At 36.5% G+C, this 13,020-nt stretch overlaps 1 non-coding gene across 1 annotated transcript; it reads right to left on the bottom strand.

Annotated features, from left to right (window-relative positions):
- Positions 1-1,229: 1,229 nt before the first annotated feature.
- On the bottom strand, positions 1,230-1,336 carry LOC141694834 (small nucleolar RNA R71). The gene has a single exon (XR_012564116.1). It is a non-coding gene; the product is annotated as a small nucleolar RNA R71 (small nucleolar RNA).
- Positions 1,337-13,020: the final 11,684 nt, after the last annotated feature.

Below are 13,020 nucleotides of genomic sequence, written 5' to 3' on the forward strand. Positions count from 1 at the left end.
CATAGGTTCATGTATTCGATATGCATGATTCGTAGGTAATTTTAACCATCTTACTTTCCCTGTGTACTAAAGATAAATAACTTGTGCTTAAACCGTAATGTTGTCAAATTATATAGACATATAGGGTCTCAATATAATTGATGTCTATTCAGCTTCTATCTCTTTTGTGGATGTCTAGTAGTATGGTACTCGTGCAACGAAAGTTGGTGTTTATCAGTTTCGTGTTGTCTGATTAGTGTCATCACCATTGCATGCTAAGGTTAAGAACAATAAGGTTATTGAATGAAGTGTTTAATGAAGTTAGAATCCTATATTTGTCATATATATTAATTCAATCAATCTTATTCTCGTATTTATAATTATTAGTTTAATTCTTAGTTATAAACAACCTCAATTTATTATCGTCTCAGCATTGAATAATAACCATACATTGTTGCTTAAGTGTGTGATTTAATTAGTTAGCCAATACAGTCTCTATGGGAACGAACTAGAAAAGATTCTATACTACTTGCGAACTCGTATACTTGCGTGTATTATTAGCGGGTGTTTAGCGACTAACAAATTTTTGGCGCCGCTGCCGGGGACTGCAATGTTAATTTATAGTTTATGTGCTTTCCATCAGTGGTCGTTAAAGTTCATTGACTCGGACATTATTACTTATCTGTTTCCTTATCTTATTTCAGGTACTCTAGCGAGGGTGAATGCATACGCGTTCGCGTACTCGTAAGAGAACACTGGATAAAGCTAAGGAAGAAGTTGTGGTAGTACATAAGGAAGTTTTTGAGGAAGAAAAGAAGGTAGAGGAAGAAGAGAAAGTCGAAGAACCAGTTGTAGTAGCGATGGGAGATCAAGCAGAAAATCTGAAGGCTTTGATGGACTATTCTCAACCTAAGATTAATTACATTAAGTCAAGCATTGTCAGACCAACCATCAGGGCTAATACTTTTGAGGTCAAGTCAAGCACAATTCAGATGATACATAACTCAGTTCAGTTTGGGGGTTCTCCTACTGAAGACCCCAATATGCACAATAGGGATTTCATCGAGATCTGCGACACTTTCAAATTCAATGATGTGACTGAAGATGCTATCAAGATACGCCTTTTCCCATTCTCTTTAAGGGACAAGGCGAAGTGCTGGTTACACTCTCTACCAGCAGGATCTATCACCACTTGGGAGGACCTCGCACAAAAGTTTCTCACTAAATTCTTTCCCATGGCGAAGACTGCTGCAATCAGGAATGCTCTTACCCAGTTTGCCCAGCAAACTGGGGAATCTCTGTGTGAGGCTTGGGATCGATATAAGGAGATGCTAAGGAAGTGCCCACACGATGGCATGCCTGATTGGATGATTATTAATTGTTTCTATAATGGATTGGGTGCTACTTCTAGACCCATGCTTGATGCAGCATCAGGTGGAGCCTTGTGGGCTAAGAGCTACGATGAAGTTTATGAACTTATTGAATTGATGGCTGCTAATGAGTACCAGAATCCTTCCCAGAGACTGACCCAGGGGAAAGTCGCAGGAATTCTAGAGTTGGACGCAACAACTGCTATCGCTGCCCAACTTAAGGCTTTAACGATGAAGGTGGACACTTTGGCTAATTATGGAGTTAATCAAATCACCAATGTCTATGAACTTTGTGATGGTGCCCATGATACGGATCAGTGCGCAATTTCTAGTGAATCAGCTCAGTTCGTGAGCAAATACCAGCGATCGCAGCAACCAGTGCCAGCCACCCATTATCCCAACAACCGTAATTTTCCTAATTTTAGTTGGAGCAATGCTCAGAATGCGGTTCAACAGCCTTATCAGCAGTACCTAGCTAAGCAGTACAACCCCCTGATTTTCAGCAACCACAGTATGCACCTAGACAACAACTCCAGCTGTAATAAGCCAATGAAAAATATGAATTAGAGGAGTTGAATCTTATGTGCAAGAGTCAAGCTGTTTCCATCAAGACCTTAGAAAATCAAATTGGGCAAATTGCCAATGCCTTGCTAAATCGTCAGCCTGGTACACTACCTAGTGACACTGAAGTTCCAGGAAAGAGGGAAGTTATAGAACGGGTAAAGGCAATCACTTTAAGGTCTGGAAAGGTTGTGAATCCCGAACAAACTCAAGAGTTGACTGAAGAAGCTGAGGCTGAGAAATAAGTAGAGCAACAGGATAAAGAAGTGGAACTAAGAAAGACTACTGTTGAGCTCACTCACTCCGCCTGAGGGTAATATAGGGGAGAAACATATCTATCCTCCATCGCCTTTTCCCAAGCGGCTACAGAAGAAAAAGCTGGACAAGCAATTTGAGAAGATTTTGGAAGTGTTCAAGAAACTTCATATCAACATACCTTTCACCGAGGATCTTGAGCAGATGCCTAGTTATGCAAAGTTTATGAAAGGTATTCTCTCTCAGAAGGTGAAGCTAGATGATTTAGAGACATTCGCTCTCACGGAGGAATGCATTGTTGTACTGCAACAGAAGTTGCCTCCGAAGCTTAAAGATCCAGGAAGCTTCACTATTCCATGTACTATTGGAAAAATGTCTTTTGACAGATGCTTATGTGACTTGGGAGCTAGTATCAATCTGATGCCCTTGTCAATCTTCAAGCAGTTGGACTTACCTGATCCCCAACCAACTTATATGATCTTGCAGTTGGCCGACCGTTCTATTACATATTCGCGAGGTATTGTGAAGGATGTCTTGGTCAAGGTTGATAAACTCATTTTCCCTGTTGATTTCATAATTTTTAATTTCGAGGAGGATAAGAAGATTTCCATAATCTTGGGAAGACCTTTCCTGACGATTGGTCGAACCTTGATAGATGTGCAGAAGGGTGAGCTCACAATGTGAGTTCTGGATCAGGATGTTACTTTTAATGTGTTCAATGCTATGAAATTTCCTACTGATAACACTACGCCATAAATGGCCTACTACAACCCTTTATCTTGTCGTTGTAAATAAAAACCTTATAGTAGCCTTAAAAACAAATGTCTATCGCAACCCTTCTTTTTTTATGTTGCCTTATAGTTATAATGTGTTACCATAGCATAATATAAAGATGGATTTTTGTTTCTTTTAATTTAACTAACTAATTATTTACATAGAAAAGAATTAATAGTTGAAATATATATTATTTATTTTTTAAAGTTAATAATATGATTTTAAAGTTGATAATAATATTTTTATGAAATAATAAATTTAATGATAATTTGAAAGTAAATAAAATTTTATTATAAAATTGAAAGTAATATATATATATATATATATATATTCCAAAGATATCAAATACATAAATTATTATATGCAACAAATGAATATGCGGTGTAATTAAAATTTCAAAGTTCTAAAAATTAATAAGTCACTAGTGTAGTATAACAAATTTATGAATTAATTTATTTTTCATAATTAAATATTAAAAATCAAATTTATTAAAAAAATTAATAATTTAAATTTTAGCAAAAATAGTCGGGCCGCCTGATAAAAAATAGTTGGGATGGGTTGAAAATTAGGGATTGAGGCTTGAAAATTGGGAAGCGTCAATTTTGCCGCCTGTGCTGAGGATTTTAACAAAAGGAAATAACTAAATCTCAAACTCAAATTCTTACACTCATGTTTCAAACTCACAAAACTAAATCTCACAAAAATAAAACTCTCCTGTTGAATATTTGGGGTTTTCAAATTGTTGATTTCACACTTCAAGATTCAGGGGTTTCGATTGGGGGTTCCAATTTGGGGATTCTCTAACTGGAGTTGAAGAAAATCGATCTCTAACAACATATTATACATCACTTTAAAACAAAGAAGTGATGTGTATGTAGATACATATGTAGTGTGTTAGATGTTTAATGACATATATTGCATGTAATTTGTTTATAAACTTATTTATTTTGAACAATTTTTGTAAAAAATGAATGCATGGACATCGACCAATCTACGAGGAACGATGTCTAATGGAGTAAAAGACATCGGTGTATGACCGCTGTCTAGAATAGACATCACCGACAAAGAGATCGGTTAATAAACAATATAGACATCGGCCAAAAACTGATGTCTATTGACATTTTTCTTGTATTAATTCCACAAATCCCGGGATTGTGTAAATCAACAAATTCTGATTTACTCTGTAATGCTGACACCAAGTCACATCCTGACAACTTGACAAATCCTGATGCAGATCCTGACTGCATGCAGATCCTGACTGCATGCAGATCCTGACTGGTTGACGGATCCCGATTTCCCAGCAAATCCTGATTCTAACTTAGACCATTTTCCCAATAATCTCCCCTAATTTATGCTTCGTAGAATAAGCATAAATTTCATAGTTCGGCCTGATGCCAAAAATTAGAAGACGAAATGTGAAGTGGAATGTAGAACATAGTCATTTACTGATGTAGATAACAAGTTCATGGTTCTTGATAAGCCCTTAAGTATCTTTGTACAAATGCCTTAACTCTTTCATCAATCTTCTTTCTGAGCAGCTGCTTCAACCTGTTCTTCAAATTTCTTTCATAATCAGTTTCATCAGATAACTGATGATATATGGAAGCTCTCAGATTTCTAACTGGAGTCCTTTCAATCATAAGTTCATCAAGTAGTACATAACAGGATCTCAGACCATCAGGATTTGGAGTTAATTGCCTTGAAGTAAGCACAGTTTCTGTTAGGTCACACACACTGTAGAAGGGGGTTGAATACAGTGTATAATACAATCAAATCGAATTAAGAACACAAGTATGTAACAAAGAATAATCTTATTAATAAAACAATATTACAATGGAACCGTTCTCTCTCAGTGATGAACAAATATCACGAGAGCTGCTAGGGTTACAATGAATAATATTCTCGATAATGATAACACTTATAGTGTAAACCCTATGTTTGTGTTTATATAGCACACAATTACAAGATTATCTCTAATTGATATCGAATATAATTCTGTATCCTAAAATATATCAATTAGTTATCTTTTCCTCCAAGTCTTCTATTCTTCATATAATTCTTCTCCATGCATATCTCTTCTTATTTTAGTCTTGATCTTCTTTCCCTTCAATCAGTCGCCTTGCTTATTTGAAAGTCTTTTTAAGTCCTGATATTATCCTCTGATAAATATCTTCTGATATCTGAAGTTCTGACTTCAGTATAAGTACTGATTTCCAGTTAAGTCCTGATTTGTCCTGTTAGTCAAGATCTGAAAACTAAACACAAATCATTATTAGACATGACATCACAAATATATCTAAAAATCTCCCCCAACTTGTAAATTAGCATAATATACAAGTTCAATAGATATTTGATGATGTCAAAAACATTAAGTACAAATGCATATGAGAATCGGACTAGATAACTACAACTCACAGTCCTTGTAGCTTTTACCATCCTTAAAGTCTGATATCAGATTTAGCCTGTATATACTTCAAAATTTAACAGTTGTAGTCCTTGACCTGGCTTTAGTGTTTGATCTCTTGAATGTCAGGAGTTGTTCTGAGATAGTTCTTCAAAAGAGTTCTCTCAGCATATTCAAGTTCATTTATCATCCTCCTTTTAGCATCTTTAAGTTCAACTGTATCTTCTCCTGTCTGAAAGATAGCAGCCCTGAGATCATTAATCTTTGCTTTCCTTATTTCCTGATCCAGTCTGATCAGATAAGCTTTGTCAGACTCCATATTAAATTTAACACCCTTAATACCCAGAAAAGTAGTGATCTTGGCGGTATTGGGCTTCATCTCAACTAAATCACCATTGTGAGCACTGTACTTTGGATAGTATGAGCTGTCAGACTTTACAGAGTAAAGTTTCTTCTGCCTTTGAATATCAGATATTAAGTATATGGCAGCACCATCTGTTGATCTGTTATTCACTTGAAGTAGAAATAAAACATGTTGCAGTTCTTCATAATACTTCAACCGAATTGCATTCTTTCTTATCTGGAATACTCTCCTATCTGTCATAAAATAAAGCATTATGTCTTCTTTCAGCTTGGAGTTGTAGACCATCTGTACAGACTCTAATTGATTTAGTCTTTCTGGAGTTCTCCCTACTCCTGGTTCAGTAAGGGATGTAGGATCTGAGGTAGAGTTGTTTATTCTTTTCTCATCAGGATTACCCAGTCCTTTTTTATCTCTAGCTTCTTTCCCTTGGATCAATCTACCCTGAAAAACATTTGTTGAAGTCTTCATAGGTTGAGCAGATTGTTGAGCTTTAGTAAACCCAGGTAGTAGAACTGTTGAAGGTTTAACATGAGCAATGTCAGATGTTTCCTTTCTTCTGATGTCAAGACAACTTGAGCTCTGTCAGAGGTTGCTTGAATATTCCTTTTCTTGTTCAAAATCAGACTTGTATCTTCATCAGCATTTTCTTCCAGATCCATGGTTGACAGATATATCTTTACAGATTCATCAGCTTTTGCCTTACCCTTGAATCTAGGATCAACTTCCACCTGTGATTTAGACTTGGCCTTAGATGCCTCAGTATTTGTCCTCTCTTTGATCACAATGCCCTTAGGCTTAGGTGGTTTCTTTTCTATGACTTGAGTTTTAGACTTTGACTTAGATTTGTCATTTTCAGCTTTCAGCCTAATCTCTTCTTCCTTCAGACTTTCAATATCCATTCCTGGATTGTCCTTTAGGAAAATCCTTTTGGAGATCTCTTCATCAAGTTTCAGAGTTTGTTCATCAGAACTTATCCTTTTACCAGTATAAGAACTTGTTCTTTGACTTATAGTTCTGGCTTTCCATGATAAAGAACCCCTGCCTTGACTTAGACCTCTATTCCTTTCAGAGTTTCCCGGGTCTTCATTATCATCATCCTTACCATTCAGTGGTTGATCCATTGTGCATTTTGACTTAATTACTTTCTCCCCCTTTTTGGCATCATATGGTAGAAGCAGGGAGACAAGCAAGTCCATAGAGTTTTGGATTTCATTGAGTTGGTTTTGTTGAGCAGCTTGATTTTTTAAAATATCAGATAGTTGAGCTTGCTGCTTTTCTTAAGTCTTTTCTATATACTCAATGCGGTCAAAGGCTGGCATAAAAAACTTTTTCTTGTCCAATGTGACATTCATGGTTTACTTAGTCACTGTATCTTGAATTTTGTCCACCTTGGCTTGAGTTATTGAGTGTTGACCTTGAAGGTTCCTGGTACTCAATACAGTAACTTCGAGCTGTGCTTTGAAGTCATCATTCATCAACATCTCATCTGCTTTAGCCAAGTGCTCATCAAGAACATCTGCAGTAGGAACAAAATCAACTTTGTTCCACTCCTTGATCCACTCTCTTCCTCTACGAGTTTCACTCCAAGGAACTGGTGCTTCATTTCTCACAAACTTCTTAATCAAATCAGCTTTATAAACTGTTTGTGGAGGTGCATGTCCAGAAGGACCAGCTGCATCAACATTTATATTTGTAGCAGCTTCACCAGTATTTTCTTCAACAGAACTTGCAGAATCTTCAGTATCAGCATCTTTTGATAGAATGTGAAGTAATCGAAGATTCATCTTCATGGACATCAGCATCTATCAATGGAGTTGTTAGTGGAGTGTGCTGAGAAAGATGTGAAGTAGATGGAGCTTCCAGATACAAGACCATAGGCACATCCAAGTTGTTGATATCAATTTCAGCACTTGTGGCTGGGTTGTCAGCATGTACTGGAGAGTTTATTGGAGACATAGGAGGTGTAGGCATTGGAGTGGTCTCTGGATCTTGGATTGGAGATTTTTGTGCTTCATGAAGTTCTGGATCAGCAGTTGGAAGAGATTCAACTACAGTAGGTTCTTGTGGGATCAGATATTCCTGACCCCCTTCCACAGCTGCTGCTTCCATTCCTTCTTCAGAGATTGATTCTTCTACAACCCTCCTTGCTCTTTGCTTTTTAAGTCTCTTAGCTGGTGGAGATACTCTGGGAGCTTGATCATCAGAGTTTAGCTTTCTAAGCCTTTTTAGGGGCCTAGAACTCCCAGTTTCTTGAGCTGTTTGAGAAGAGACCTTCTCAGCTACTTCAACAATATGTTCAGATGGTTGAACCTGTACCTCATCATCAGACTCATCTCTTAAAATCATCTTCCTTCTTTTCTGCTATGCCTGACGTACTGTCTTAGTCCTCTTTGATCTAGAAGAAGAAGGCTTGACCTGATTATGTGCTGATGGTTGGTTGGCATGTTCTGATGTGTGTGTTTGTTGAGTGGAAGTAGTAGGTTCTGATGGCTGTTGTGGTTGTGGTTGTTGTTGTTGTGGAACATCAGGATATAATACAGAGTAAGTATCAGCATCAGCATTTACAAGGGCTTGCTTTACTGGTAAAGGAATTCTAAGGGGCCTCAGAACTTTCTTTTTGTTATCAGCAGTTAAAAGATCAGTAAAAGCCCTTTTTGCTAACCTAAAAGGTTCTATGTGTTCACTTGCTAGTTGTGGTTCATCTGATGTACAATAACTGTAAATTAACTAACAGAACCTAGCAAAGTAAACTACATTCATGTCCTCTTTCATTCTATCTCCTATAAAACATAACACAGTCTTGACATAATCAAAGTGAGACTGGTTTCGGAGAGCATACTCAATTTGTTGAGTCAGAATCAGAATAGCATCAAAATTTGAGCATTTGTTTGTGAACGCCTTGGTGATGCAATCGAAGAAAAAGCTCCATTCTCTTCGAATATGTGGGTGTTTAAGTTGGCCCAACTTTGCCAAACTCTCCTCATACCCTAAATTAGCCATCATTTGCTGTAGCAATGGTTCCTCAATAGTAGAACTGAACTGGCAGTTCTCAGGTAGATGTAGAGCTTTCCTGACTGTTGCCGGAGTAACAACGTACTCCACCTCCTTTGCTGTAAAAATGATGCTTGGAGTCCCATCCTTACCACCATCATCATAAAGTCCCGTTCTCCAGAACGTCAGAACTTGAGTTCCAGATAAAGTGGATGGCTGCGTTAAAGCGAACCCTATTTATAAAGTTCCGACGAAGCTTCACTCTTGGTTAGAATAGCAGTGTAGTTGTTGGGGATGAACTTTGCTCCATTAAAGATTAAATCATTGGGTGCCATTGAAAAAGAAGTGAGAAATAAGAATGCCTGAAAAGTGTTTGGTAAATTGCCTGTGTAAAAACCGTTAGTGTATATAGAGAGAATAAGAGAAAAGAGAGAGAGTATTAAATACAAAAGTAGATAAAAGATTTAAAATCTTTTCTCTCTTTTACTTATACATGCCACTTGACAGCAATTAAGATGAATTTGAACAGTCTTTACACCTGTCAGCCATTCAGTAGTTAAGACAATAGTTAATGGGCACGGGAAATAAGTAATGATTACTATGCACATGCAGTTTTTTTAAAAAAACTGTTCCCACTAAACAAATAATTATGACTGTCTCTATCTCACTTAAACCAATATTATGATAAAATAGAACCGTTCAAGTATTGACCAAAAATAAATCAAGTAAATAAATACTGCCACGTAAGCATCAGAACTTGATTATTATCAGAATTTAAAGGTCATCAGAATATGGTTTATTTATGTAATTTTTCACACAAATACTGATGTGGTTTCCTTAGAACTTAATCATCAGAACTTGTCCTCAGAAATTATACAACTAACACTTAAACCGGTTCATATAAAACAACATTGATCACCACAGTAATTTTCATTATTCAAATGGAGTGTAAGTGTGTGCTTTAAGCTAAATATCAGACAGTCTGATTCACTTCAGTACATCTCAGAAATAAGTCATAACTAAAAACTTTGCTCAAAATTTGTCATTAGTCTGAAGTCTACTATAGAATGAGTTCATGCATGAGTCCACCTCAACTGTTTTATGTTCATTTTATGCATCTTTTGATATTCTTTTTCACGGGAGATTCTCAGTCTAAGTGAGTCACAACTGTTTATCAAAATTTATACTATTATCAGAGTATTTCTCCTGTAATCAGAGAATGTGAAAAGTCACCAAGAAAATTTTATTTTGCTTTTCTAATGCATATAACTTAATACCATCAATGCACTTGGGTCTTCCCTTCCACATATATTTTTCTCTAGATCTCAAAGGAGTACCTAATATTTATTTCTTTTCTTTACTTTTTCTTTTGATAAGTGAGGCTTATCAGCACTTAGTACATCCTTAAGATTTACCAAAATCAGAACTTAACAGATAAGAAGCACTATTCTAGTTTTTGACTTAGTAATAAGATACACAAAGTAAACCTAACTAAGCTCAATATCAGAATTTGCTTGTGTTAAAAGATTTCCACATAAACAGTTACTTCAAATATGGGATCTTGAGTATATTAGAGACTACTAGGTCAGCTTCTAGCACAGTTATCCTCATTGGATTGAATAGTCACAGAAACATTCATACCATAATCCTAGATCAGTTGTACCCTTAAGATACTTGAAAATTCTTTTCACAGCTGTTAAGTGAGGTTCTCTTGGATCTGCTTGAAATCTTGCACAAAGACAGGTAACATACATGATATCTACTGATGAGCCAATCATACCTCTGTAATCAGTAATATCTACTGATATACCAGTATCCTTATCCAGTTTTATTGTAGTGGCCATAGGAGTGGATGCATTTGAACAGTCTTGTATTCCAAATTTCTTCAACAAATTTCTGGTATACTTAGATTGACAAATAAAAGTTCCTTCTTCATTCTGCTTGACTTGAAGGCCCAGAAAATAACTAAGTTCTCCCATCATACTCATTTGATATCTTGATTGCATTAGCTTGGCAAACTTCTTACAAAGTCTGTCATTTGTAGAACCAAAAATGATATCGTCAACATATATCTGTACCAAAAGTAAGTCCTTTCCATGGTTGAGATATAATAAAGTTTTATCAATGGCCCCTCTGTTAAATCCACTTTTCAGAAGAAACTGAGCTAATGTCTCATACCATGCTCTTGGAGCTTGCTTAAGGCCATAAAGTGCTTTATCAAGTCTGTAGACATAATTAGGAAATTTTAAATCTACAAAACCTGGAGGTTGTTCAACATATACTTCTTCTTCCAATTCTCCATTAAGAAAAGCATTTTTACATCCATTTGAAAGACATTAAACTTTTTGTGAGCAGCACAAGCCAAAAATATCCTTTTGGCTTCCAATCTAGCAACTGGTGCAAATGTTTCATCATAATCAATTCCCTCATGTTGAGAATATCCTTTTGCAACCAGCCTTGCTTTATTTCTTGTAATTACACCATCACTATCAGTTTTATTTCTGAACACCCACTTTGTACCAACAACAGATCTATTCTTTGGTCTTGGCACTAGGGTCCAGATTTTATTTCTTTCAAATTCATTTAACTCTTCCTGCATTGCTTGTATCCAATCAGCATCTTGAAGAACTTCTTCCACTTTCTTTGGTTCAGTCTGAGAAAGAAAAGAATGATAGAGGCATTCATTTGATGTTGCTGTTCTAGTTCTAACACCTGCTTCAGGATCTCCAATAATCAAGTCTGGTGTATGTACTTTAGTCCACTTCCTTGCAGATGGAAGGTGATCTCTAGAACTGGATGCTCCCCCATGATCCATCCCGTCTCCATCGACATTTTCTAATACTCCCCACTTCCTTGCAGATGGAAGGTGATCTCTAGAACTGGATGCTCCCCCATGATCCATCCTGTCTCCATCAACATTTTCTAATACTCCCCCTAAAATTATGCTCTCTGAGTTTGATCCTTCAGAATTTGAGTTTCCAGAATTACCAGAACTTGGCCCATCAGAACTTGAAGAGTCTGTTATAGGTTCTGATGCTTCTTGAGATGTGGTTGGATCTTCAATATGCTCCCCCTGCACAGGTGCATTTTCCTTTGGCGTAGTCACCACAGTTTCAATAACATCAGAGTTTAACCCATCAAAGTTTGCAGTATCAGGATTTAGACTATCAGAATTTACAGAATCAGAATTTAAAACTTCATTCTCAAATCTCAGCTGATCTTGATCATTGAAATCTTCAAGTCCAGTAATCTTCTTATCATCAAAAGAGACATTGATAGATTCCATGACCACCCTTGTTCTTAAATTGTAGACTCTGAAGGCTTTTGTGGAAAGTGGATATCCAACAAAAATTCCTTCATCAGCTTTTAGATCAAATTTGGATAGCTGTTCAGGATGAGTCTTAAGAACAAAACACTTGCATCCAAATACATGAAAGTACTTCAGATTTGGCTTCTTTTTTCACCATCTCATATGGTGCCTTTCTATGCTTGTTGATAAGTGTTGCATTCTGAGTAAAACAAGCAGTCTGCACAGCTTTAGCCCAAAAGTAGGTTGGTAACTTCGCTTCATCAATCATAGTTCGTGCAAATTCTATAAGAGTTCTATTCTTTCTTTCAACAACTCCATTTTGCTGTGGAGTTCCAGGAGCATAGAATTCCTGCTTTATTCCATGGTCTTTGCAGAACTCTTCCATGATCAAATTCTTGAACTCAGTGCCATTATCACTTCTTATGATTTTCGCAGAGTCTTTGACCAATTTATCCAGTTGTTTGACATGATCAATCAAGATAGATGCAATTTCACTTTTTGTGTGCAAGAAATACACCCATGTGTATCTGGTAAACTCATCTACTATGACTATAGCATATTTCTTCTTTGCAATAGATATGACATTCACTGGACCAAATAGATCAACATGTAGTAGGTGATAAGGCTCAAGAATTGAAGATTCAGTCTTGCTCTTGAATGAAGATTTTCTTTGTTTTGCCTTTTGACATGAATCACAAAGGCCATCAGGATCAAATATTGATTTTGGCATTCCTCTCACAAGATCTTTCTTGACTAGTTCATTTATATTGTTAAAATTTAAATGAGAGAGTTTCTTGTGCCAATCCCAGCTTTCTTCAATTGATGCTCTGCTTAATAGACAGATTGCAGAACCATCAGAACTTGTTGAAAGCTTGGCTTCATAAATGTTACCGTGCATGTATCCCTTCAGAACAACTTTGCCTGTAGATTTGCTTACAACTTCACAGTGTTCTTCAAAGAAATCCACATGATAACCTCTGTCACAGATTTGACTAATACTCAGCAGATTGTG

This window comes from Apium graveolens, chromosome 10 (assembly GCF_009905375.1).
Source record: "Apium graveolens cultivar Ventura chromosome 10, ASM990537v1, whole genome shotgun sequence".
NCBI lineage: Eukaryota > Viridiplantae > Streptophyta > Magnoliopsida > Apiales > Apiaceae > Apium > Apium graveolens.